General features: G+C 47.1%; 1 protein-coding gene and 1 long non-coding RNA gene across 5 annotated transcripts in view; one reads left to right on the top strand and one right to left on the bottom strand.

The window, feature by feature from the left end:
- LOC139106036 (putative receptor-type tyrosine-protein phosphatase mosPTP-1) overlaps positions 1–24868 on the top strand; it is a 254865-nt gene that overhangs the window by 15929 nt on the left and 214068 nt on the right. The window lies entirely within an intron of this gene.
- LOC139106043 (uncharacterized) overlaps positions 1050–24868 on the bottom strand; it is a 119085-nt gene continuing 95266 nt past the window's right edge. The window contains exon 3 of the long non-coding RNA XR_011546278.1: positions 1050–3002. This is a non-coding gene — a long non-coding RNA (uncharacterized lncRNA). The remainder of the gene's footprint in view (positions 3003–24868) is intronic.

Raw genomic sequence — 24868 nt, 5'->3', positions numbered from 1 at the left:
GTGCGCGAGTCACGAGTAAACCTTTGTTAACTTTGCAGTTTTAAAAATAACGCGCATAAAATAGATACATCAATTCTTGGCTGACACTTTTTCGATTCGAGGAAGTAACAAGTTGGGGTCTACTGGGTCGACCAGTGTTTTTACTACGAGTGCGCGTCTTCCGGCAACATTTCGGAAAAAAAAAAAAAAAAAAAAAACATTGAATCGCAAAATTTGTACATTTTAAATCTTGTTTCAATTTAAGAAGATCCGCTTTAATCTCGACGTTTTACGCGACTCCAGAACGCACGTTTATATTCATCCGCATGTCGGGCCGGCGTGCTTCATTTCTGTGCACCGAAACGAAACGGGACCCATCGGGGTACATAATTTATTCCGTTTATAGATTGCATCCTTGTACGTAACCAGAGGAAGAGGGGATGGCGTTTAAGGGCGTGTGGACGGTATATTTGTAAGGGCAGATTCAAAGGACGACCCGGGGGTGCTTTCGTCGAGGGGACGTAAATCCGGAAAAGAGAGGGGCGAGGGCGAAGGGACGCAAGCCTGGCAAGTGGACGATTGATTTTCCATGCCATAAACGCGCCCCGTGCCCTCGATCCTTTCGGCGTTGTCGAAACGAACCGGGGACGGGGCGATACGAGCGATTTGTTACAGGTTCCGGGCGATGGCGGCGAAATTGACTTATGCGGCCAGCGATGGGGGTCATCTTTTCCACCCCCGTGATCACACGCACTGCCTGCAACCGTCCTTACCTCCGAAAACGGGTGTAAAAATATTCCCTCCCTCGTGGTTCCCCCTCGAGCCTGCTCCGCGCGCGCTTTACGAGGTCGTTGTACCCCGAGCCTCGTGCCCTTTTTACCGTTCCCCTTTACAATCGACCGTATTACCCTGAATTAATATCGCATATATCAATGAACAACGTCAGGATGTATTAATGCACATCGCTCGGATCGTCGATCAATCTATCGCAGCGCATGACTAAAAAACATCCGTCGCGAGATGAAACAATGTTACGCGGCGCCCGTTTGTGAAGGTAACTTGACCGAAATTTGGCACGGTAATTGAATTGCGGTTGGCTTTCCGAGAGTTAAGCGTTGCTTGGAATTTATCGATTCAATGTATCCGGATGCTACGCGCGCCGATGAACGGGGAAGGGGGGAAGAAAGGGGCGAGAACCGAGATACGATTTCTTAAGACGTAACGTTATACGCTTGTCCGAGGCTGCATCCAACGTTTACGCGTGTTCCGCGCGAGAAACTGCAAATCGGGTACCGTTCCCGAGCCCCGTAAAACCCACTTTACGCCTGCGAGCTTTGAAATTGATTTTGACAGATCAATCGAAATACATGTCTTACCGTGCAAAATCCGCCCCGGCGACACGGGGAGGAGGAAGTAGTCTTTTGACTTGTCCTCTCGAAAAAGAAATCTCTCGGGAATATCGTCGTAAAACCTAAACGGGTCATCATCGCGTGTGAATGCGTTTATTCGCGTATTTCCGGCTATTCTCGCAACGCGTCTAGATATCACGCGATACTATCATAAATATGTGTACACACGTGAACGTGAGCGGAATATATACTATTATTAAAAAACATACATAATTTTATAATTATAAAAAAATTGTATATATAAATTTATAAATTATGCAAGCATTTGAACGTGCGCTCATACATATATTTATATTCCTACGAGTCTCGTCACAGATTGCCATATCGGTCAGCGCGAGTGCAAAAAAAAAGAAAAAAAGGAAAAAAAAAACGCACTTATTAAAACGCTAAATTATTTACACGCGTGTGACGGGAATAAGCGTTCCGTTAATTACCGGAAGCCATGGCCACCGCGGATAAACAAGCAGGTGTTGCGGCAGAAGAGGTAGCGCGGGGCTGTGTGTGTTCGCTCCGGGCGATTCAGCCAAACTATGCGCGGCTTTGCGCGAAAGTTAGGTGAAATTTTTACTTTACGCGTGAACGCCCGGTTTTACGCTACTTTACGCGCGCGTTGCGTGCGCGCGGCCGATCCGTACCAAAGTACATCGGAACACACAGCGTCGGTAGTCGATGGCGACGCGGGCGCAATTCAATTAGTCGCCGATATCGCGGCGTCCATTTGAACACCCAACCGATAATGGGCCGAAAGAATTTATTCCGGACGAAATTTATGCGCCACCGGCCGGCGTATCGCGCGCATCGGCGCGAAGCGACTTTATTTTTCGACATCACTTCTTCGCACACGCACGCACGATTTACATTGCTAGTAATTCCCATTATTGATCGGCACGAAGCCACGCTAAACTCGTTTGAAAAAATCAAAAAAATCTTATAGAAAATTAACGCCGATGATATTTATAGTATCGATTAACCCATTTGCGGCCAATTTTCGAGTGCCGCCAGATAAAATTTAATTCCAAGATTTAAATATACTAAAACAAACCATACGCGCGCAATTGCAAAGTATAAAAAAATCATGGAACTTACCAGTCTGCATGAACTTCAGCGGAGGTGTAGAATTTTGCCCGTGACTGTAACATGAAATAAAAAATATTAATGTGGACGTACTGATTTATCAGTTAATAAAGTTAATAAAAAGGTAGAACTTTTTTTTTGAATACAGAGTTTGTAAGAAAAATTTATAATTACCTAAAAGTTGCTCCGCCGATGCAAGATGCCCATCCCGGGCCTGCTCCTCCTCTCAGATGGGACGTGCCGAGTCATCCTTCCGCGCACTGGATACTCGCGGAAATCGCGGATAAAATAAGCTACAATCGCGCGTGGGCTAATTAATTTATTTTATAATCTTTCGCGTGGCGTTGTACGGCACTCCCGTTCGAAAAAATAGCTCAAACTTTATTTGCCCATTTATTTAATTAAACGAGACTCCCGAAGCAAACCCGACAAACCGACCGCGGTTCGTATTCGTTATTTTCGGCGTGCGGCACTATTGTCTTTCCGTTTTTTTTTTTATTTTTCACTAATGTGCAGCGGTAGAATTGTTGATAAGGTGATCTGTAACAAATAAATGAAAAATATTAAATTGTAGAGCGCCTCTGATTTTTTAATTAAATATTACAAGATTAAATTATGAAAACGTCAAAGAAAAAAAAAGAAAAAAATTGATCCTTTAGCTTTTCACATAATTTTCAGCTCCTTTTCCGTATTTCGGTTATAAACTAATTATTATACAGTAAAAATTGCATTATCGCCAAATCTGTTTAAATATTTGCGTTATCGTACGTTATTTTTGTTGCAATTAAATCGCCGTGCGCGTTAGCTGTTTATATCTTGCAGTAAACCAAATCAGATCGGATCATGTTTTAAAATTAATCTTTCGGACGTAATTTTCGCAGGATCGCGCGTAAACTTTTCACGAATGTATTATTGTGTATCATGCTTACGTCCGATTGGTATACATAGCTGAAATATTGATACATAGTAAATCAGCAATAAAATACGATATTATTAATGTAGGACAATATGATAAAATTTATGGGCAAAATTACTTCGAATATAAACTGGTAAGTTGATTTTAGAACTCTTCTGCAATGTAATCTCAATTTTTTTTTTTTTCTTTTTTGTTTCGACTAAAAAAGAAGCATCAGACGCTTTTAACGCCAAGTAAAAATAACAATGTAAGGCACAGGTTTAATATCATAAAAGTGCTAAAAGTGTTAGGAGCACGTAGACATACGACTTTCTTTCCGTTCTCAACAAACAAATGAAATACCTTCGCGGCGGATCTGAAAATAATTTTCGAAGCTATCAATAAAAGTCATCATTTATTGCGTGTCCGCGTAAGAAAATATGCCGTTCAAAGCGTATAATATTAGCTTTGGATGGAAAAGAAAACGACCGAGGGTTCTCGGGAAGGTGCGGGCGAGCGAGCAGCGCGCGCGAGAGGGATGAGAAGCGGGGTCGACGAGCAAAAGGCAGAAAGAGAATGGCGTTGGAAAACGAGAAAGAGGTAGAGGAGAGCGCGTCGGTGCTCGGCGGCGACGGTGAGAGGCTACGAGAAAGTCAGACGAGAGAATCGGAAGGAAGCGGGAGAGAGAAGCTGCTGTACGTGACGGCGGTGCTTGCAGTAAGGTGTGGCAGAAGTCGCAGATGTCTCTTGATTTATTGGCGCGACAGCTTCCGGAGACGAGCGGCATTCCCAAAATGGTGCCCCGCGTGCGCCACGGGTACCTTTTAACGCCCTGGCCGCGACCTCACGGGGAACTTCCGTTTCACCTGCGACCGAAAGACAGAGAGAGAACGAGAGAGGGTGAGAGAGGAAGAGAAACTCTCGTACCACGCGGTCGGACTGTCGCATGCTCGCTAATTTTCATTTCTGATCGTAGGAACGAAGTCACGCCTCGAATTAAGTCTCGGGTAATTGACGAAGGGGTGCCGGCTCGTTCGTTACGGAACGATGACGGCTGCTTTTGTCCGTCGGACCGCCGTCGTCGCCATCCGCCCGCCGTCTCTCTGGACCCGGTGGCGTTAATTAGGATGATTCACGACGCTCAGGGCGATCTTCGTCTCAATGTTAACAAAGTCAAATAAATAGGCGGCGATTAATGAAAAGAGCCGGAACAGTTAGCGCGGTGGCTGCTTCGGAGGTACTCGTGCCGCGCGGAGAAACTGTTACTCGCTACGTTTTAACTCGCCGCTTTAATTTATCGTTATTTTAAGCCACCGTGCTATCAGGTTCCAATTAACTTTGTCACGACGCGCGGCTGTCCGATTGTATCGTCAGGTACGCGGATACATCGTCGAAGTAGTTATCATAAAAGAGCTACGAAACTTTTCGTTGAAGCGGGTTTTTCAACTACTCTTTCAGTAATGTTCGCGCGAGCGTGAAACGAGTTCCACTTTCTCCCGTTTTCATTTCTTCTTTTCTGTTTCTCTTTTCTTTACAATGACGTGTGTACACTTGTGTTGGCGGACACGTAAAATCTCGGCTCGTCTCTTACACGAAACAGAGCGTCGAAATGGTTGCGTAGCAAAGAGAAGGGTGGAAGATATATATATATACATACATATATAGAGAGAGAGAGACGCAGAGAGCCCGAGAGGGGCGGCAGAGGGCAAAATTGACTCGATCGTGAAATCGAAATTGCAAGGAAATGAACAGCTAGCCGCCGGTAGCCGAGATTAGACGTTCGGGGCTCTAGATTGCTCTCTGAGAAGACTAGACAGGAAGGTCGATAGCTCGCTCGAACTCCATATCGATCGTCCGAATGAAGTCGATGCGTCCAAATGATGCCGGTTGGGAGTGGCGACGTTTAATTCATTACCTTCGTTCTACAACGACGCTCGTCGAGATCAATTTAAATAATTGATTCGTACAAGCGGCCCGATCTCGAACACGCCGTTTCTAAGTGCCTTGTGCCCCTAATCAAGAATATCTGTGTAAGAGCCACTTCGAGAGTTACGGCACGAATGATAATCGCAAATCAAAATATGACAAGCTCCAAAGCTGGAAGATTTCTCCCCGATATTGCGCCCCGAGGTATCGCGAAGCTACTCGGGAACCTGATACTGATATGCAAACAATTACAATATTGCGCACAACAACGCGAGAAAGAAAGCGTCCAGCATTTTTCATCGAAATCCAGCTTCAATGAAGCTCGCAATCTATTATCCTTTTAGACCGCTTTAAATGAAATCTTTTTACAATTTTAACTTTAACATCGCGTTTGAATGTTGCGCCGGCCGGGCTGCTTACTCGGCCGAAAGATTAATTTAATCCGGAATGACGATTTGTCTTTTCTTTAAAAAGAGGAATGCCGGCGCGGCGCGAGAGCGAGACGACCAAAGGAAAGATTGGTATGGAATTGTGTCTGCCGAGCGAGAGCGAATTGTTAGAGGAGAAAAAAAAGGGGGCAACGAAGGGGGCGGCAGGAGGGAAACGGGGAAAGCTTATCAAACGGGTTTTCAAATTACAGAAGTGATCCCCTCCGTAATAGACTCTCCTATTGCGACTTATAGGATCTCGGTTGGCTCGGGGTTGGGAAGAGAATTATAAAGGGGAGGAGACGTGGCGAGAGATGGACCGGGAGAACGAAAGAAAGCGAGATATGTGGGGAGGAGAGGGCGCCGGTGGAACGAAACAGAAAGATAACGGAAAAAAAGTGGACGAAAGAGAAAAAAAAATGGGGGAGAGGAAAATGGCACATTACGAGCGAGAGGCCCTGCGCTTTCCACCCGCATACAGCTGGATGATCGAGAGATTAATTGGCTATTATCGGGCCGCTCATTGCTATATGATTGTTATTACGGCCGAATATGTCAATCGTCGCGTGAAATCAGAGTTTAACACAATAATAAACAGGAACGTCATCGCTGAAATGTACGCCTGGTTTCAAATATGCTTTTATAGGTAAATGTGGGTAAATGCCGCGTCGGTTAGTAATTGTCAATTTGATCCGCGTATATTGCATAAAATATTCAATCGAATGCACGCCCACCATTTTGTGCCCCTACATATGTGCATGATCGTCACTAACGTTACATTAAGTTAATGCCGTTTAAACCTGTAGAATAGGGCGCCGCAGGGATTATTTCGCTTGAATAGACCCCGGTATAATATTTCCCCGTTGTTAGTGATTGCTGTCCCAGATAGCATCCCCGAGATATTAATTGCGTTGCGAATCTACACGACGAAAAGAGGCGAGGGCATATTTTGAATATCAATCGCGAAGTAATAACTCTTTTACACGTCGGATTATTTAAATGCGCGATGTATAATGAGAATTTCCAATAAGCAACGCTTCCATTTCTCTCGACTTTTTTTTCTTTTTTTTTTTTTTAATTTTATTTTTATCGCTTTCATTTCGTATATTGTATTATTTATTTGATGTTTCAACGCGACGTGTACGCACACAACACGCGCGTCGACGTTAATATTAATTATTATTGTCGTTCGTTGTTAAATACAATTTTTTCTTTCTTTTTTCTTTATTTTTTTTACTATACAGGCCCATTTTGCACGTTCGACATAATATACTACGCGTTCGTAATTTTACATTATAAGCGCGTAATTCATACATAATTAATACGTTGTGTGTCACCGAGCGATGTAGCTATCGACGTAATTTGCGCGATACGTCGAGAGTTTTGTGTCGGACGGTGAATAACTTGTCTCGTTCGTGTATTCAGTCCGTGGAGACTTAAGAACGTTCTTCCAAACGGCGGCCTTTAAATCGAATCAAAGTAACAGCCATTATGTTCCCTGCAGAGACTAAATTACAAGCATCGCTCCTCTGAATAGACGCATTCTTCCTGCAAATTAATTGCTTGCAACGATACTAGACCGATCTTTGTCGACTCGCGCTGAATAGCGATCGCATAACGTCTTGATGAGGTATACTGATACTGACTTAATGATGCTTCCGCGTCTAAAAGCTCGCGAACTTAGACGACTGGAATACGTAGTTGAATTATTAATTCACCTTGAAAGTTAAAATCAATCGGACTTATTTCGAGTTCTACGAATTTATAATTTGTTACAAGAATAGAATCCGCTGTTTAATTCTTGAACCCGAAAGGTTTTAGATCACCGACCCTTTTTTTTTAAACGTTCCGAGTCTGGCACTGATTTCTGGCACCAGGCGAGGATTCTACTCGCTCGACGCAACACGTACTCCCTCCCTCCCTCTCCCCGCGCCGTTTGATTAGCTCTCGATTCGATCTACGGTGATAATCGACAAATTCGAGGTCACTTTGTGGAGCGCGGACATCGCGGAATTGTAGGGCCCTATTGTGCCGCGCCGACGTTCAAGCCAGACATAATTTTACACCGTAAACGAGTCCTCGCGCGGCCATACGAGCGTGTAACACGGGCACACGCTCGCGCAGAATACAATGAGCGTGCGTCGAGACGTTAAAGGCCAGTGGCATGGCCACGTCGACCCGCTTTTATAACGGAATTGTCGATTAATGGATGGAGGTAATTAGGGGTATATCGTGCCTCCAGGATACGTCCATTACTTGTCCTCTTCCACTTCCCGGGCGAAAATGCATCTTGCCGGGTACGAATAAATCTTGCGCGCACGATATTCGTCAAGCCCGTAGGTGCATTCGAAAGTGCGACAACCTAGTTTTCGTTTCGTGTATTTGATCAATTAATTGCGATTAGTTAAAAATTTTACGTAAATTTTTAATAACACGTCATTAAAATCGAACAAAAATATACGCCACCATAGTCGCTTTGAATTCTGTCTAAACATCAGTCCGATAATTTTATTTTGACGTTTAACGTGAAGTATCAACGTAACGGCGTTATATTATTCATACCTGTCATTTATACGTACCATTAGCGCATAATAGATTTCAGGAGAATCGATTTATGCGAGCTTACTAAAATATCTATTAACCCAGTTTCGGTCCCCGTATTTCGCGTAACAGATACCTTAGCGCGATCTACGGCGGTTGATATCAACCGCCTTGATTCGAAATTATCTGTCAAAGCACCCGTAAGCTGTTCCCGGATGAAATTACATCAGGAAAAGAAGGAAGACGCACCGCCGTTGGGCGCTATAATGTAATTTGCGATGCTTTTCACTCGCTCTTGTCGCTATAAATCGAATGACACGAACGATCGCGCTCGTTCCGCTGAACGGAGAGAACGGTTCGACTACAATGAGAGCGCGTCGCGCATAGAAGAGCCCCAGCCGCCTCCCGCTGTAGCAGCGTGCCGCAATTAAGTACGCGCGAGTGAGCGTTTGTGATGTTCCCAAAAAGGAAACGATCGCAAACGTTCCCTGGGTGTTACAGAGGCCCTGCGGAAAAAGCAGTAAGAGGAACATAGCAGCCGGGGGGGATGTCTAATGAGGAAGAAGACGTCGAGAATCGGGCCACGTACGTTTCAACGTTTCTCCCGGCGAAGAAAAACGTCTCGTTTCATGCGTAGCAAAGTAGCGCGTCGGCGGAAAAGTACTGCAGCGTTTAAATAATTCGGAGGGAATTGTATCTCTCTCGCAGCAATGCGACACGGGCGCGGGAATACAAACGGCGGGCGCCACGATTATACGGGATTTATTTTGGAAAGCTGTAGCGCGAGGCGGCAGAAATCGCATCCGGAAGGCGGTTTCTCGGCGCTCTCGCGGAGATGGGAGTTTAAGCTCGCGGCTGTAATTGGTATCGATGTCGGCAGCTCGACGACAATGGAGGATGCGGTTGGTTCTGCACGGTAGATAAGGGCGCAAGGGAGACTCTCCGCGTCTCTCGATGAGTCACCGAGCTCGTCGTAAGTCATAAAGATCAATCCCCGCGATGGCGGGAGTTACAGCACGCGGTTGGCACGCACACACGCACACGTAAGCTGGCGACACCTCCGTATACATCGCCGCGATCGCGCGGCCGCGGTTTTTCGGTCCCGGATAATATATCGCCCCGACGGCAATATCGAAAGTAAATCACGAAAACCGCAGAGATTCCGACACGAGAAAGAGGGGAAAAAGTGCTCGCCTCGCGGTTTAATCGAGTTAAGTGAAATTGTGGGATTCGCTTAGCGGAGGAGACACACGTAGACGATAAAATGTGCTCGTCGATCCTGAGATTGTACCGCGGGATTATCTATCGTAATTATTTATGGACCGGCAAAAATCGACGTGTCGTATATCAGCGAAAGTCGGCGTGGGCGAACGGACGGAAAATCGAGTAATGAAAATTAAATCTAGATTTAACGCCACATCGTTTGCAATTATTATCAGAAATCCAAAATGTTAATTAATGCTGTAGATGTATACGAACTAAAAAATATAAATTATAATAAGTGTCACAATATTACACGCATTATTAATGGGATAATTTTAAATTATTAAACAAATAATCGTACGGAGGTATCAACAAGGTATTTGCCATTGTGAACGTTGCAATTGTACGTACGCCAAGTCCGATAAACTCGGCGAAGCTGGCGGAATAGCGCGAGTGAAACGGTTCTTCGCGACCGCAAAGTTTTAGACCCTCTTCGACCCTATTATCTCGGGTCACGGTCGCGCGTGAGGGCCATCACCGTAGGGGGCAATGAGCGAGCTATCCGCCGTGTGATGCAAGACATTTCCGTCTGACAGAAATAATAACCAGTCTGGCTTTTAGCCAAACAGCGATTCCCGCAGCTGACTGATGGATGTGTTTGTCTCATCGATTCAACGCCCGCCAGTTTACCAGCTCGGCTGGGGAAACCCCCTTCGCCCCCGCCTCCCTTCGTCCCCTTTTCGCCCTTACCGCTGCATACATATGTATACGGTACGTACACGTCAGGGCGAAATGGAAGAGTGTCAATAGCCCGGGTCCTAAATGTGCACGACGCGCTCTCTGCGGCGATAGCGCGCGCGAGGCGAGGGTGCCAATGCGGTGTCAGCCCTATTATGTGTACGATAATTCAATGTTACATGGCCCGGCGGCCACCCCTCGCGGCACAATTTCACCCGACCGCATTCGGTTGCCGTCATTCTCTCCGCTTTCTCTCTCTCTCTCTCTCTCTCTATATATATTTCTATCTATCTCTCTCTCTCTCTCGTCTTGTTCGATTGTTTTTCCTCTTCCTGTATTGTATCGCTAATAGTTTCGCCGACCACGATTTGCATCGGGCCGCGAAGGGTCGACGCGATAAGCCGGAGGTACACCAGTCCCTTCGATCTCAACGACCGCGATTTCTTCCTTCGTCGCAGCTGTCGCCCGTTCGAAGGCCAGCGAAAGTACCTACCTACCACCGCATTTTACGGAATGGTCTTTAATTCGCGCCGGGTAACACCGCGAAGTCGATAAAAAGGCCCAAGTCGCCGGATTATCCACGATTTTCTTGTTTCGCGCGGCAGTTCCCGAAGTGCGGGAATTCGATCAAAGTTTCCCCCGCGATGAGAATCGCGCTTGAGTAATCTTCTGTACGTGAGTCGAGTTGCGTCGCGTCGCGGTGATGGTGTTTGGGACTTGGTGCGCCCGCTCTCGCGGAGGGATGCAAAGCGCGATTCGCAAACAGAGTCTTGCCATTCACGCGGGCAGAGATAGCCCGCTTAAATAAAGCTCTTGAGAAGTCACGCCGTCGCGAGTTTTCCCCGACTTTCAGCATTGGCGACGGAAAATATCGCGGATACTTACGCGCTCTAATCCACTTTTACGTTCCGGTGAAATTTCCACGTCGCCGCGCCAGGTCGCCGCGAGTTTCGGAACGTAGTGCACTGTGGCACCTGATGCGCCTTTAATTAAAAGAAAGGAACGTCGGGCGGCAACCGCCTTTTACGCAGTCAGCGCGTGTCGCGGGCGTTTTGCAATTTTCCTCGTAGAACTTCGCCACCGGGAAAATTACAATCTCGCCGCCCGTCTTGAGTTTCGCGGTTACACCGTTTGTTTGCGCGTAACCACGCGATATTTGCGTATGGTTATTTGAACGATGCGTTTCGTCGGTCGCTCGGAAGAAAGTAAATTCTCGATAGAATATTCGATGAAATATACGTGACCGTGCATTACGTCGGATTAAAAAAAAAAAAGAAGAAAAAAAACGTAAAAAAATTCTCAGGATTTTTTACGCTTTCGATAGCGCGGTAGGAATTTTTTTTCTCGCCCCGGAGGCAAATATTATGACAAACGAATACATTTCGTTATTTCTTTCCGCGCGGAGTGTCACGAACGAATTCATCGCGCATACAGTAATAAATTTTTTTTCTTTTCTTCTGATGTTAAGAAATAGATATATTAGCCTTTCTTTGTCCTCGATCGTATCCGCGGCTCGCAATGCACCTCGGCAGATTTATCGCGTGTTTACTCGCGCGAGCGTTGCGCGGCCGAGTTTGCTGCGGGGATGTTGCGCTCGAAGACGCTTCCCGATCACATTTGTCAGTCTCCCCTCCCCTCCCCCCTCCCCCCGAGGAACCCAGACGACACGCGTAGTACGCGCATTAGCTTTGCAGATTCGTACGGGTAAGCTCAACGATCGTTTTCCGGCTGACAAGGTCCTCTTCCGTGTTTTTTCTTCCTCAACTCTCGCTCGAGTCGCGGGATTTGTCACGAATCGAGTATCAGCCGTGAGCCCGGACCGGTTCAAGATCGCGAGAGCTTCCGGATCGAAATAATTCCGCGGTTAATCAGACACGTGTACGGTGATTTAATAAACGTTCTCGTCGGTCTTCGCGGCTTAAATTTCATTATGTTGCACAGACGCAATAAACATCGCGAATGAGGTATTCGATCGGGGAGCATACAAACTGGCTTGTAACGCGGCTCGCCGCTCGGCAGCAACTTTTTTTTTTCTTTTTTACAGCAACCCATGCAGACAATTATCCCGCTGTACTTTTTACAATGCTCGAATCAAGATATGCGAATATTGCTTTTTTGAATATTTCCCCGCTGAAAGAGGTTGAATAAACCTGTAAAATTTATATTGGTACGTTCCGGAGGTACTTTAAATAATATGGAGCCGCAGCACGGTCGCGGAATAAATAAATGTCAATATTAATTTATGTTAATTACAAATTAATATCGGCGCTCGCGGGCGGACAGTAGATCGATATTATTCATTCGGTGCGTGGCGGGTGGAAAATATCATACGTAACTTTGTAATTTTCTTCACCCGAGCGAATTGTCCGCGCGATTCTTTTCAGCGTAATTGAAATGCGCTTAACCGCTCGGTGTGAATTACGCGGCACCCCCCCGAGGAAATACAAATTTCCTGATTGGCTAAGTCTCCTCTTCCATTCCCCGGATAATCGACTTAGATTGGAGGACGCTTAATTCGAAAGTCGACCGCGCTCTTAGCGGGGAGAGAAAGCTGTTAGCGAACTAGTCGAATTAAATGAATCAAGTTAGACCATTAGCTTCATCGCGCAGGAACGGGTGTGTCAAAGTAAGAATGTTACGTATGTTGCGCTTTCGCCCGGGATCCCCGGCTCATCTTTTCTCGCGATAATCCCGCTTAAACGCGATCGATATCGCCGATTAATTATCCGCCGACGCTCTGCGAAACTCGCGTCGGGAAACAGGCGCTACCGTCACCGTGGCGCGGGAGCGTAAGCTTCGGGGAGAAGTGCATTCGCGTTTATCGCCGAGAGATTCTCGAATCTATCGCGAAACTGGACCCTCTTCTGACCGAACGTCGCGTTACGTAAAGTATCTAAGCGCCGCGTGTCAGATTGCGCGAAAGAATTCGAATTAAAAGCGATAAAGCTGCACACCCAGGAGCGTCGTGGGAGGCGTGTATCATGTATCGGCCATGCGAACATACTTACGTAAAGTTGAACGAGAAATCCTACGTACGGCGGGCCCCTCGCGGGGGTGCGAGAGAGAAAACGGACGATCGGCGTTCGTATTTCTTGAGAGTAGCGGACCGGAGCTGCCAAGCGTATAAGCCATCTCGGTTCTATTCAACTTTTGCTCGGACGAACGGTTCCATTATTAAAGCCGCCGGATAAAGAAGAAAAAGGCCGAGGGGTACTTTATGCATCGATCTGCGCGCGAGCTGTTCTCTCCCATCACTGTCTCTGCCGCGCAAATATAAATACGAAAATTCTGTGATACGTGCACGCCCGCAACTTCGATATGTTTCGCCTCCGCGTCTGTCCCAACGCTTTCCTTTCTGTACTGTGAAACAGCTTGATTACTATAAAAGGTATTTTCGTCGAGCGCTGCGACCGAGGGATTAAAAAGTCATGAAATTAATTAACTCAGTCGTTTGTTATTATAATTAGATCTAAAGCGCAGATAAACAGAACGCAATTCGACAAAGGGATTTTATTAAATCACTCGAATTCTCGCGACGCGTCCTGCAAATTGCACATATATATATATATATGTATATATAGATATATCTCCTCATCCATTGCCATTGATTTTAATTCAAGGCGCCCGTATTCCGCGCGCGGGAAAGGGGATTAAGAGCAAGACGCGTCATTAACTCGAGTAATTTATAAGTAAAACGCCACGCTCGGAGCCTGCAGCTGTAAACGGTGAAAAAGGAGGAAAAAGTTTTCAAGAGTAATTCCTTTGCTTTGCAACTGCGATTCTGCCGATGAAAGGAGAGAGAGAGAGAGATAGAAAGAGTACAGGAAGTGGACCGCAATCGCTCGAACGCTCTTAATAGGTGCCAGGCTCAATGCCAATAATTTCATAATTCCCCCACGGCTAATTAACTATGCCCCTCCGCGATGCCCCCGCGAAAGGTAACAACGCAGAAAATGCGTTTAATGAAATAAAACGTAGCGAAATCGTTATCCGATCGTTGTGTTTTAATCTGATACGTTTTTGCTTACCAATATCGAGCGGCGTTTTTAACGTATAACGTTATACCTACGTCCGCGCGTCGTTATCAATCCTTTTGCCGATCAAATCAGAGATTATTGTATCCAACGGTATTCCGCTCCCGGTATCTGATATAATCCGAAATCCCCGGTGGTTTCAACCAGCAAGAGTGCGCGCGGCGGCATAATCTCGTGCGGATAAAAATATTATGCCGCAATAATTTCTATATTCGATGAAATAACATAACATAATTATTAGGACGGGGCGCGTGCGAGGCGGGGAAGGCCGACGTACATCGCGCGGCCGAAAGAAAATCTCCGTTAATATCAGCGTCAAAACAGACCGTCCATGGGATCGCTTGAGTTTCATTTTCTCGGCCGGTTCGCTCTCCTTTCTACGTTTTCCATTGTAAACGCAGTTTTTCTTCCTGATAAAGAGCAGACCGCGAGATAATATTTTACTTGGCCTTTGTCCCTTGTTCTGCCCGTGCCGTGCGGTTCGCGGTTCCTCTTTGTAGTCATTACCCACCTCGCGAAAATTATTAATGAAGTCGGGGCTTAACCTCGCGCCGCGATTGTTCTCGGCATCATCTACGCGTGATAGCTCGCGTTTTCCCTCTCATTGTTTCTTTCCCGCGCGTGATTGCACAGACTACGCGGGAACAGCTTAAATCACACGGGTACAGATATCCGTTTTTGAGATTCGAAACAACGCTCGCAAAGCGAATGCTTTTTGAAAAAAAAAGAACTATTCACGGTGCGCAAATACTCTCGGAATATTCAGGACTGATGCGTTTCATCTTCTCTCGCGAATCGATATTTATTTTTTTCTTCCTTAGCGGATGGACAATTTTGAGCTCTGAAAAGCCATTTCTTTTTCGCGGAAATTTTAAGTTTTCAGTTTTCAATATTAAACATCTTAAAGTTTTAATGAAAAACGAAGTCTGCTTGGAATTAACTGAGAGCTAGAAATTTTTCCCTCCTTCCTTTACCTTCGCACTCCTTTTCCCCGACTTATTTGTTATCTATAAAAAAAGACGCTGAATATACAAAACTTATTCATTTTTAACTAAGAGGGAAAGCTTTTTCGCATCTATATTACAGAAACTTTCCCTATCGTTTGTGAATCTTTAAAATGTTCTCAAAGTTTACACGTAAAGTTTTTCATCATCTTAGACATGTGAGAAAGTAGCTATTAATAATTATCGCGTTTAAATAAGACAGGGGATTTTCTTTTATTCAACCGCGTCTTAATCCGGCTAAAAAAAAAGAACTTCTCGAGCGTAACAACCGTTATATATTTCAACCATTTTTAGCAGCATTAAAGATTTACGTTCGACGATGTATTTCGTCGGAACGAAGCGCGAAGTTCGGAAAGGAAAGTGCTCGGTCTACACACTCGGCCGATTGCGTCTGGTATTTTTCACAAAATCTTCCAACCCCGATAGAAAGAAAGAATCCAATTTCCGTCCGACACGCTTTTGTTTGGCTCGTAAAACTCGCAAAAGTTTTTCGGACGCCGCGAGAAGCCGAGTGCAACCGCGCGCGATGACAAGGTTAGCGCAATTAAACGAGCCTAGCGGCTCGCCTTGGCGGGTTTTATCTGCCGCCGCCAAGTTTCTCCAGCGCAGGATTTAATAATACCGTAAGTTTCGGTAAAGTGGCTCGGCCGATCTCGCGTGCGAGCGATATGAAAATTGATACGCGCCGACACCCTAGAAATTAACAGCGCGAGCGCGGCCGCGATCGGCCGCTAAGAGCTTTTAAAACACGCGCGTCGACGTAAGATATAAACCGAATATCGCAACACGTGCCGCGGAAAACCTTTCACACGCCTCGCGAGAGCAAAATGGGGCTCGTTAAATAATTTTTAGCCGCATTAATCTCACGCAGTGTTAAATAGATTTATTAAATTCAACGCGCATAATTGACTAAATTTTTATGGATTGTGAAATAACTTAATATTTATTCTGCTAGCGCGATTTTTAATTTAATTACCAACCTATTGGAAATTTATGTATTAAATTGTAATTCATAGGAAGCGGGAACTATAATTTTTTTTTTCTTTTTTAACAGTACTAGGCATTAAAGTGCGTTCAACTGCTCGTATTTTTTTTTTTTTTTTTTTATTAAAATGAGCTTGATTGATTCTGTTTCACGGGGACATCTGCGTAGGAGCGAACTTTCCGGCGTAATGATTTCGAGTCGAATCCATAGTCATAAGCCACGTTAACGAAGCGCGAGGCGCCTTAATTCCGTGCCATAAGTCAGGTAATTAGCCTGCGACGAGATTAGGAGGGTAATACATAATCGTCTCGTTCTATCGTTACGGTAATGTCTAAACTTCTTTAAAGTCCGGAGGTTCCGTCTTGCGAAAAATGTAAATGTCTCGGGTGTCTCCTTATGTACTTTACGTTCGCTGACCAAGGAGTAAGAAAAAAAAAAAAAAAAAAAAAAAAAAGACGAAGTTGTCTGCAAATTGTACCGGCTGCAGTATGAATATTACATGCCGCGGGGAGGAAAACCCGCGACGGCGAGGTTGACTTCACTCCGCGCTTCATTTAATTCGCGACGCCTTTCGCCAATCTCCCAAAACGGCGGACGGCACGAAGCCGAAGTGCCAATTGTCGGGAATTGGCGAAGATTACTAGGCCAATCTGAAAATCCCGCCCCGGCGACCTTTGACGCTGCGTCCTATCATCGTCGCGTCGAAACAGGCTGCAGGCACTTTTTAATTAAAACTTCCATTATTCCGAAAGTCGAGCGAGCTCTTCCGAAGCAACAAATATCTGCGGAAGACGCCGCGAGTATCAGAAAGACGTTAGAAACGTCATTTCTTCTGCGCGATACACGCGCCGAATGATCCACGGAAATAGAAAAAAGATCGGATTACACAAAGCTAGATGAGAGGAAAGAAAAAGGAAAAAAAAAAAAAACAAAAAAAACAAAAAAAAAAATGATGACGGTGCAGAGAACGGCTTAGAAGGGCGAACGAAGTTCTAGAAAGGAACAGTCTAATAATTTCTACAGTTCAATCGTAACAGAAAGAAAGAGAGAGAGATAAAGAGAGCCTGTTCCCCGGGGTGGTCTGAAAGAAATATGTATCGAGATACCTCGAGTGCCTCGCTCTTGTCGCGCGCGCTGCGAATATAGCGATACTATTCCGACGAGGAAACGCCTGTCTCGTGTACGGCGTATATGACGCCCGTATACGTACGTCGTATATTTACTGGAGCGCGGCGTACCCTGACGCGTGTAAAGTATTTGAGAGAAAGTGCGGGCCGAAAATTTTACGTCCTCCGTCGCACGTTCGTATCTGACGGGCGGGTTTGCTACGTCGCCGCGTAAGTAATATGCGTAAACTCGGCTGCGACGCTCGAAAGACTTTCAAGGACCGCGAACTGCCTTCGCCATTAACTTGATTATGTATTCATGACTTTATTTTTACGTCTGCAAACGTGGGAAAAGACGTGCGACGTGAAATATTCTTATTTCATAGACTATTCAATTATTCAGCGTATCGAAATGGTTTTTTTTTCCTTTTCTTTTTGTATCAAGTAAACGTTTTGTTTTTTAGTTTTGTGAAATAAAGAATGTTTCTTTAATTTTTCCGCTAAAACGCCACTGGAAGAGCACGGGTTTTAATTAATGAGACTTATATCGCGGAGAGAGAACGCCAGGTGATTTCCGCGTCGCTATCGTTTTCCCGAAGACGTTAAACCGCTACCAATAAATATACGTGTTATTTGCTCGATTCTCTCGGAAAGAACTGCAAGACGTCCTGCGCGTATAGCTTCAATTATAAACTCCGCGGAAAGGGGATTTAATATGTCCGGCTTGATCTCTCTTGATATAATCCTCGCGCCGTTCCCGGAGAGAGCCGTTCTTATCGCACGGTCGCGTCTCGAGATACTTTTATTTCGCGGCGACTCGTGAACGTTAATCGAGTTACACAAATCCACCGTATTGAAATTCGCGGTGGTCCTAATGGCGGGATAATGCGCGATTTATAAACAGATATCGGAGTAAATGCTAGATATAATTAAACGAGCAAATATCGCGGTTATCTTTGGCCAGTGATCGATTTCCGATCTTGGATTTAGGGTTTGCCGCCCGGCTCCACCCGGCAAGAGAGCGAGACCCCTTCCCGGCAAATACTCGTCGCTCGATCACGCCCGCTCGTGCACATATTGGTAGTAGGATATTGCCATTGAGCGATCGATCGCGGATTATGCGAACGATTCATCAAGAAGCGCACACCCACGCACCGTAGCGGACTGTCCGCCGCTTAAAGTTAGGCGCTTACGAGGACGTGATACTCCGGGCAACGGTACGTCCTTCTCGTCGTTCCCCGTTACTTCTCACGAATTACGAGGTTTAGCTGTTTAACGCGAGCAAAGGTGGATTATCGTGTCGAATCTGATTCGGCGAATTAAAAAAAAAATCCTCCCCTCTCGACCGCCGCTTCCCGCGAGATTACATAATTGATTTTCCTCTGAATTGCGCCAGCCGGCTTCCGCCGCTGCCAACTGCAAAAACCTTTACGTAAATTACGAAATTTAGTTCGGACGCTAGTCGAGAAATCGCGCGATGTGAAATGTATTCGTTAATTCGTGAAAAATTTTTCCGCACACAAGCGGTCGAGGAACAAACAGACTACCGTTTCGCCGGCGCATTAAAGCTTCACCTGTCCTTAATAATGCACACCGTGTAGATTCACGGTTTCCTTTTCGGCGCTAATCACGCATTAAAAATTAAATTCTTTACTCGCGCCGTTGAAATCAATTAATAATGCACGTCGTCGGTGCTGTTAAGGCCGGCAGAGGGATAACGACCTAATCGGAAGAAAGCCGCGGTATCGATTTGGGGTGATTGAGTCGTGGCGCGTTATGGCTTAATAATACACGCGTTGTGTTAATGTTCTCCCCCATCTTCCAAATCGATCGTTCATAGGTACCGCATTTAAGTATCTCTTTCCTCGGGATATAACTCAATTACGTGCTCGTATCGGGTGCACGGTGCGGAGGCACGATATTTGCACGGCGGCCTCCGTGAACCAATTTCGCCGTTCATTTCGGGTACGCCTTTTGTATTTCGCAACACTTCCGGCCGCTGTAAAACATGATGCAACGCCATTATACATATGCCGAGCGTTCCGCGCCGCGGCCATCCCCGGGTACGCCGGGAACAAACGATTTCGGCTAAGTAACTTTCGGTCCCTTTCGCAATTATCTCTTTCGCCGGACGTGGGCTTCGCGCGCGAGCGCGCGTTCGCGTGTATGCGCTTTGTATGCAAATAACGAGTGCACCGGCTGGCAGCAGCTCACGCCGCGCGGAACAGAGACACTAACTGCGGAACGACAGGTCGGCCCGGCCCGGTTCGGTCGCTCGCATTCCCCTGAAATTGAAGGGCCGTGGTCTCGCGGCCGTTCTCTCCCGGCGGCTAAAATTAAAACTAGGTTGCATCGTTTGAATACAATGCGCCCGGACAAACAGCCCCTTCTGTCTCCCACCGTTCGTCGAGCGTGGTTAATTAATTTCCCTTGTCGCGCTTCGCGCTCGATCGCGTCCTTTAAAGTCGCGTTCTAACCCGACACGGCGCGCTGCGGTACGTTTTCGCCGCGGCTACGAGGCCGGCTTCTCTCTCCGTACGCTCTCGCTCACGGAAAATTCAATAAAGCGTTCGAGGAAAGGTGGTATCCTTCCCTCCGGTCCTAGATATAGTGATAGCCTGACATATCGTCGGTTCCTAACGCTCGACGACGACAGCTCTTTCCAATCTCGCGGATAAAATTTTTCCCGGTCAGAATTTTCGAGCGAGCGGAAAAACGAGAGGAAAATCGCCCGGCGTTTTCGCGACCCCGAACCGGTAATAATGGCAAAATGGGTGAAATACGCGACGCGGTGCGCGAATCGCGAGGGTTTCGGGGCCTTGAAAAGGTCGCCGAAGAGGCGCTCGTTCGGCGGGCCGCCGATAAATCACTAAGATTTTTGAGAGGCGCCCCCGCGTAATTCTGCTTCGCGGCGGGGCTGTACACGGAGAAAGAAGAGGGGGGAGGAGAAGCACCTGCCGCTGACATTCGGCTAAGACTTACGGTCAGGAAATACCGAGAGTCTGTCTAATTTAAATTGCATCCACCGGGCGCATAGGACGCGGCCGAAGTATTCGTGCACGCAAACGAAGCCGGCGGTGCTTTGTGTGCCGGCGGTGTGTGTGTGTATATTATAGCTGCGAACGTACTAGAGACGATAGAGGAAGAGGTCTCTCCCGTGGGACCTGGTATGCTCCATTTAATACGTAAACCATTACATCGCGTCCCACCATCCAGCCTGAGATTTTGCTATCGGGTGATCGAGCAAGAAATCACGCTTTGAGGAAGCAAGCGTGATAATCGAATGGCTTTTTTGCCGTGATCGCCTATCAAGAATACGCGCCGGCATTACACGTGCGCCGTGTGTCGATCGTTATCATGATGCATAAGGTGAGAAAACGATATAGAGATACTAGAGCGTGAAATATTAAATTGACGCGCAAATTTGCTCGGATAATATGGGAAATTAATTGTAGATAAGGTTTCGCTTACGAGTCGGTTTATCCTCTCGCCGACGTGATAATTAAAAATCGCGGGCTGCGATATTGCAAAGACCCCTCCCCTCCTCGTTCTCGCGCGCACGTCGCCCGATCAATTAGTCAAATTAATCCTGTTGCAATTATCACTTTTTAAATTTGTGCCAACGAAAAAAGTTCTTCGAGAATAACTTCCTCCCCCGCCGCGCCAAGTGTATCAACTTCGCTTCCGGGGAATAATTTTTACACCGTCGACAACAAACCGTCTTCGCGTTCCGAAGCGTTGCGGAATGCTAAACGAAAATATGAAATATGCCGCACACGTAAATTTTACATTCGCGCCATATTATTCCGGTCGGGAAAATAATTAACAATGCTAATTTGGATTTGTGTTCGAGATACCGCTGTCGAGCGGCCGCGGTATCAGTTTTAACCTAATTCATCTTACCCGCGAGGAATAAAACGTAACGTTAAAAGCTACAGTGTGCCGGGATAATACGTTGATTCCCATTTATACGGATTTGCATGCGCTGGCCACGGCGGGCGTATGACGGGCGCGCACGAACGTTCCTCGAATAAGGACTAACGAGCAATTTTCTTGGCGCCACCGGCCCGGCTTTGCAGGAAGAAACGAACGGTGCCGGAAGTCCGCAGTCCGTTAAACAAAGAATATTTTGCTGGCGGGTCGATATTTTGTCAAATTGCTTCATCAGAGATATCCCAGGCGATATCTCGCGGCCCCACGTATCATGTGCATTAAACAGAACGTTGCGGAAAGCGCGCTGGCGATGGCGGTAGCGGGGGCCACTGGGTGAGGTCGCGGTTAAAGTAAGCACGTATAAAAATACGAGAGTGCGCTTGTTTAATGCAGAGACCGAGGGGCGGCTACTTTTATTCACCGCGGCTACATTTCTCGCTACGCTACGGCGAAAGCTGAAGTTATCCCTGACGCGTGGCGCAACGCGGCGTCGAGTCGGCTGCACGCCGATCTGCCTACGCGATGCCGTTTAATCCGGGCGTCGATCCTCGCGGCGGGTCGAGAGAGACATGGCAAAGTTAAGTCGCGAAACTCTCACGTTCGCGTTTCCTTCACCGGGGCCGACAACGACACCCGGTACGTGGGCGATCAATAATTCCACTCTCCCGCTCATGTCGGCTCTTAGGACAACGGGCCCGAGGCCCTTGAACCCTTAAATAGTACATTAACAAATAAAATTAACGGTGTGTCGTCCGCAGTCGCCCGCTCGAAAGCGCGATTAAGCCGTATCGCGGTTCCGGAGCGCGCCTTTTCGGTGGCCGGAAATAAAATGCACCGCCTAGTCTCGAGAGACGCTGCGGTTACACGGTACAATTTAAATGGCGTAAAGAAAATTGAATTGCAAATGAAACGTTGCATCGTCACTCTCGCAGGTTCTGCGGCCCCGATATAATATCCGCGGCAGTATCGAAAGATTTAATTCGCGCACGGCGAACGGTATCGTGCAAGATCAAAAGCAGCCACCGCGGTCGCTTTCTCTATGGGAGAATAAACGAGCGCTTTTTAAGCCAATTAATTTGGCAATCGTGTAAAAATAGGGAGATGAAGGTGGTAGCGAGCGAGGAGAAAAGACATTGTCGAAATAACCGGAGTACATTTTTATGCATAGCTATTTTATGAAGCTGGCGACGCGCAATAGTGCGTGCAATAGAACACAATACGGGAAACTTTGTCAACGACTCGAGCACGTCGTGCAACTTTTCTACAGCCGTGCAGGCGAGCAGAAGCTTCGAATCCGCGCGTACTCGTCCCGAGACATATCCTACGCCCGAGCTTTTTTCGAGATTTTTCGCCCGCCCGTTTTCGAGTGGACTTAGACGCGAGAGATGTCGCACAATCGCGTCGCATCCGCTGAACCGGAGTTTCCGCATTAGACGCTATTTGGCGTATTTCCGCGGAATGAAATCCGACCGGATCCGTAAACTCCCGCGACGAACTCTTTTATTTTCCCTTCCTTGGACGAGATTTTCACGTAAAGACTAAGGTAAATCGCGAACGGCGAAGGTGGCCCCTCCCGCCGCGAGACGTAGGATCGCCTTATTCGCGCCGACGTAGACTCGAGCGTGATTTCTCGTCGTCGAATGCACGCCTCTCCGAAAAATCGCGAGCGTCGGGGACGCGATTGAGAAAAATCGCGAGACGTCTCTCTCCGCTTCGCGCGATTCCCGGCGCGCAGGGCGAGCCTTCGCGGGCAATAAACCCGCGGGGCGAAACATGCACGCGTGTAGCTGCAAGCCGGGGATTGCAAGGGGATGGAAAAGAGGAGAATGGAGGAGAGGAGGTGTTTCGCGTTAGTGGAATACGTACGTGCATCGCACGTAGGAGCAGCGCCACTACATTGAATATAAATAAGCTGAATTTGTTAGATTACAAAGCTGGAACGCCGGAGCGTCGTCGGCGTCGCCGGCGTCGACGGCGGCACGGAGACGCGGAGCCGGGAAAGGTTGCAGGGAAGCTGCGCCGGCGGGAAGAAAGGCCCCGGACGGTTGGCTGGCTCTCGGCCTCGCTCGCTCGAGCCTTCAGGGCTTTGTATACTTTCCCGGCGCTTTGTACGTGTCGCGAAGTGGGTGGGTCTGATCGTTTTAAACCGAGATGGGGTTTCCCTTGCGTGCCGCGCGCTTCCGCATTCGCAGGACGTGAGCGCGCCGGGAACCGAGAATATTGCCGAGTGTTCCTTCTTTCGGTTCTCCTTGCTCCCTTCGTTCGTTCGTTTGTGCTCGTGCGAGGATCCTTTTCTCCCGTTGCGCTGAATTGGCGGCCCTCCGCCCGTTTCTATACGTCGCGCGAACGTGCGGGGTTACCGCGGCCCGTGTGCCTTGGTAACAATTCGCGCGGTTGTCGCCCGGCTAAAGAATCAAAAAGTTACGCCTCGACGGAAACGCAAAAAGTGTTTCGACACAATGCAAACACCCCGAAATACGAGCGCACTTTCGGCCCTCATATGAGTTCGCACGTAACGCGCGAGTGTTTTGGCTTCCCCCGCAAATTTATAGTAAATATACGAGGCGGGAGATAGCGATGCCTCGGGTCGGGAATTTCAGGAAATATTAGAAAGCCAAGTCGGACGCATCTAGAGCAGAATTCCGTAGTAATATTCAGAATGGAGTTCGCATTCGTTGGAGTTTTTCAACGCGGATGATATTCCCGAACGAGATTATTGCTTTTTAGTGAAATATTAGGATTGATTTAATAAACGCGCAAAAGTATCCGAAATAAATCAATCAAGCATAATTGAGCGGGGGAGGAAAAAAAAAAGCTAAATTAAAACGGTAAAATAAAACTCGGTTTGCGAGGGGGAGAACAAAAAAAAAATGTAAAAATGAAAAGAGAACGCGCGGAAGGATCCACCGTAATTCCGGTGTATCGGCAGACAGATCGAATTCCGTGTTGTTTCGGCTCGTAATTCGCGGCCGTACGGAGCCTGATGTCGCGGTTAAACGAAGCAAGAGTTCCCGGCGGAGGTTGGGACCCGAAAGTAAGAGGACGCGGAAAACGAAGGGAGAAAGGAAGCGACGGCGGAGCCGGGGAATGGAAATAAAGAAAAATCCAACGATCATTTCGCCCGCTAAAAATGCGACCACCTACGTCGAAGATGGGACGGGTACACTCGAGCCGGAGGGCTAAGAGAAAATATATAGAATCGAGGTCCCTCGGGTATCCCGTGATATAAAAGGAGACAAAATACACACAACCCGCAGGCATACGAGATATGGGTCTCGTGGAGGAATGAAAACGAGATTTCCCTCCGCGCCGTACAGAATCGTCCTGCGCGCGCCCTCCCCCCGCCGTTTTCCCTTCTTTTATTTTTCTTAGGAATGTTTCCTCCTTTCGCTACGCGTCTCGTTCTCTCGTACTTTCTTTCCCGACCAATCCGTGACCGTTCGTTGCCGTAGCGCAGCGCGATACGGACTTAGGCGCTTCAAAGCTTTCGACCTTATTAACGGATGAGGAGGAAAGAGAGGGTGAAAGAAAAAAAGAAAGAGAGAGAGAAAAAAAAAAGGGAATTCGAATCAGCTGACGCGACGACTTTGTTACGTGTTCAGCGAGTCTGCAG

This window comes from Cardiocondyla obscurior, linkage group LG10 (genome assembly GCF_019399895.1).
Source record: "Cardiocondyla obscurior isolate alpha-2009 linkage group LG10, Cobs3.1, whole genome shotgun sequence".
Taxonomy (NCBI): Eukaryota; Metazoa; Arthropoda; class Insecta; order Hymenoptera; family Formicidae; genus Cardiocondyla; species Cardiocondyla obscurior.
This window is presented reverse-complemented; position numbering and strand designations above follow the sequence as displayed.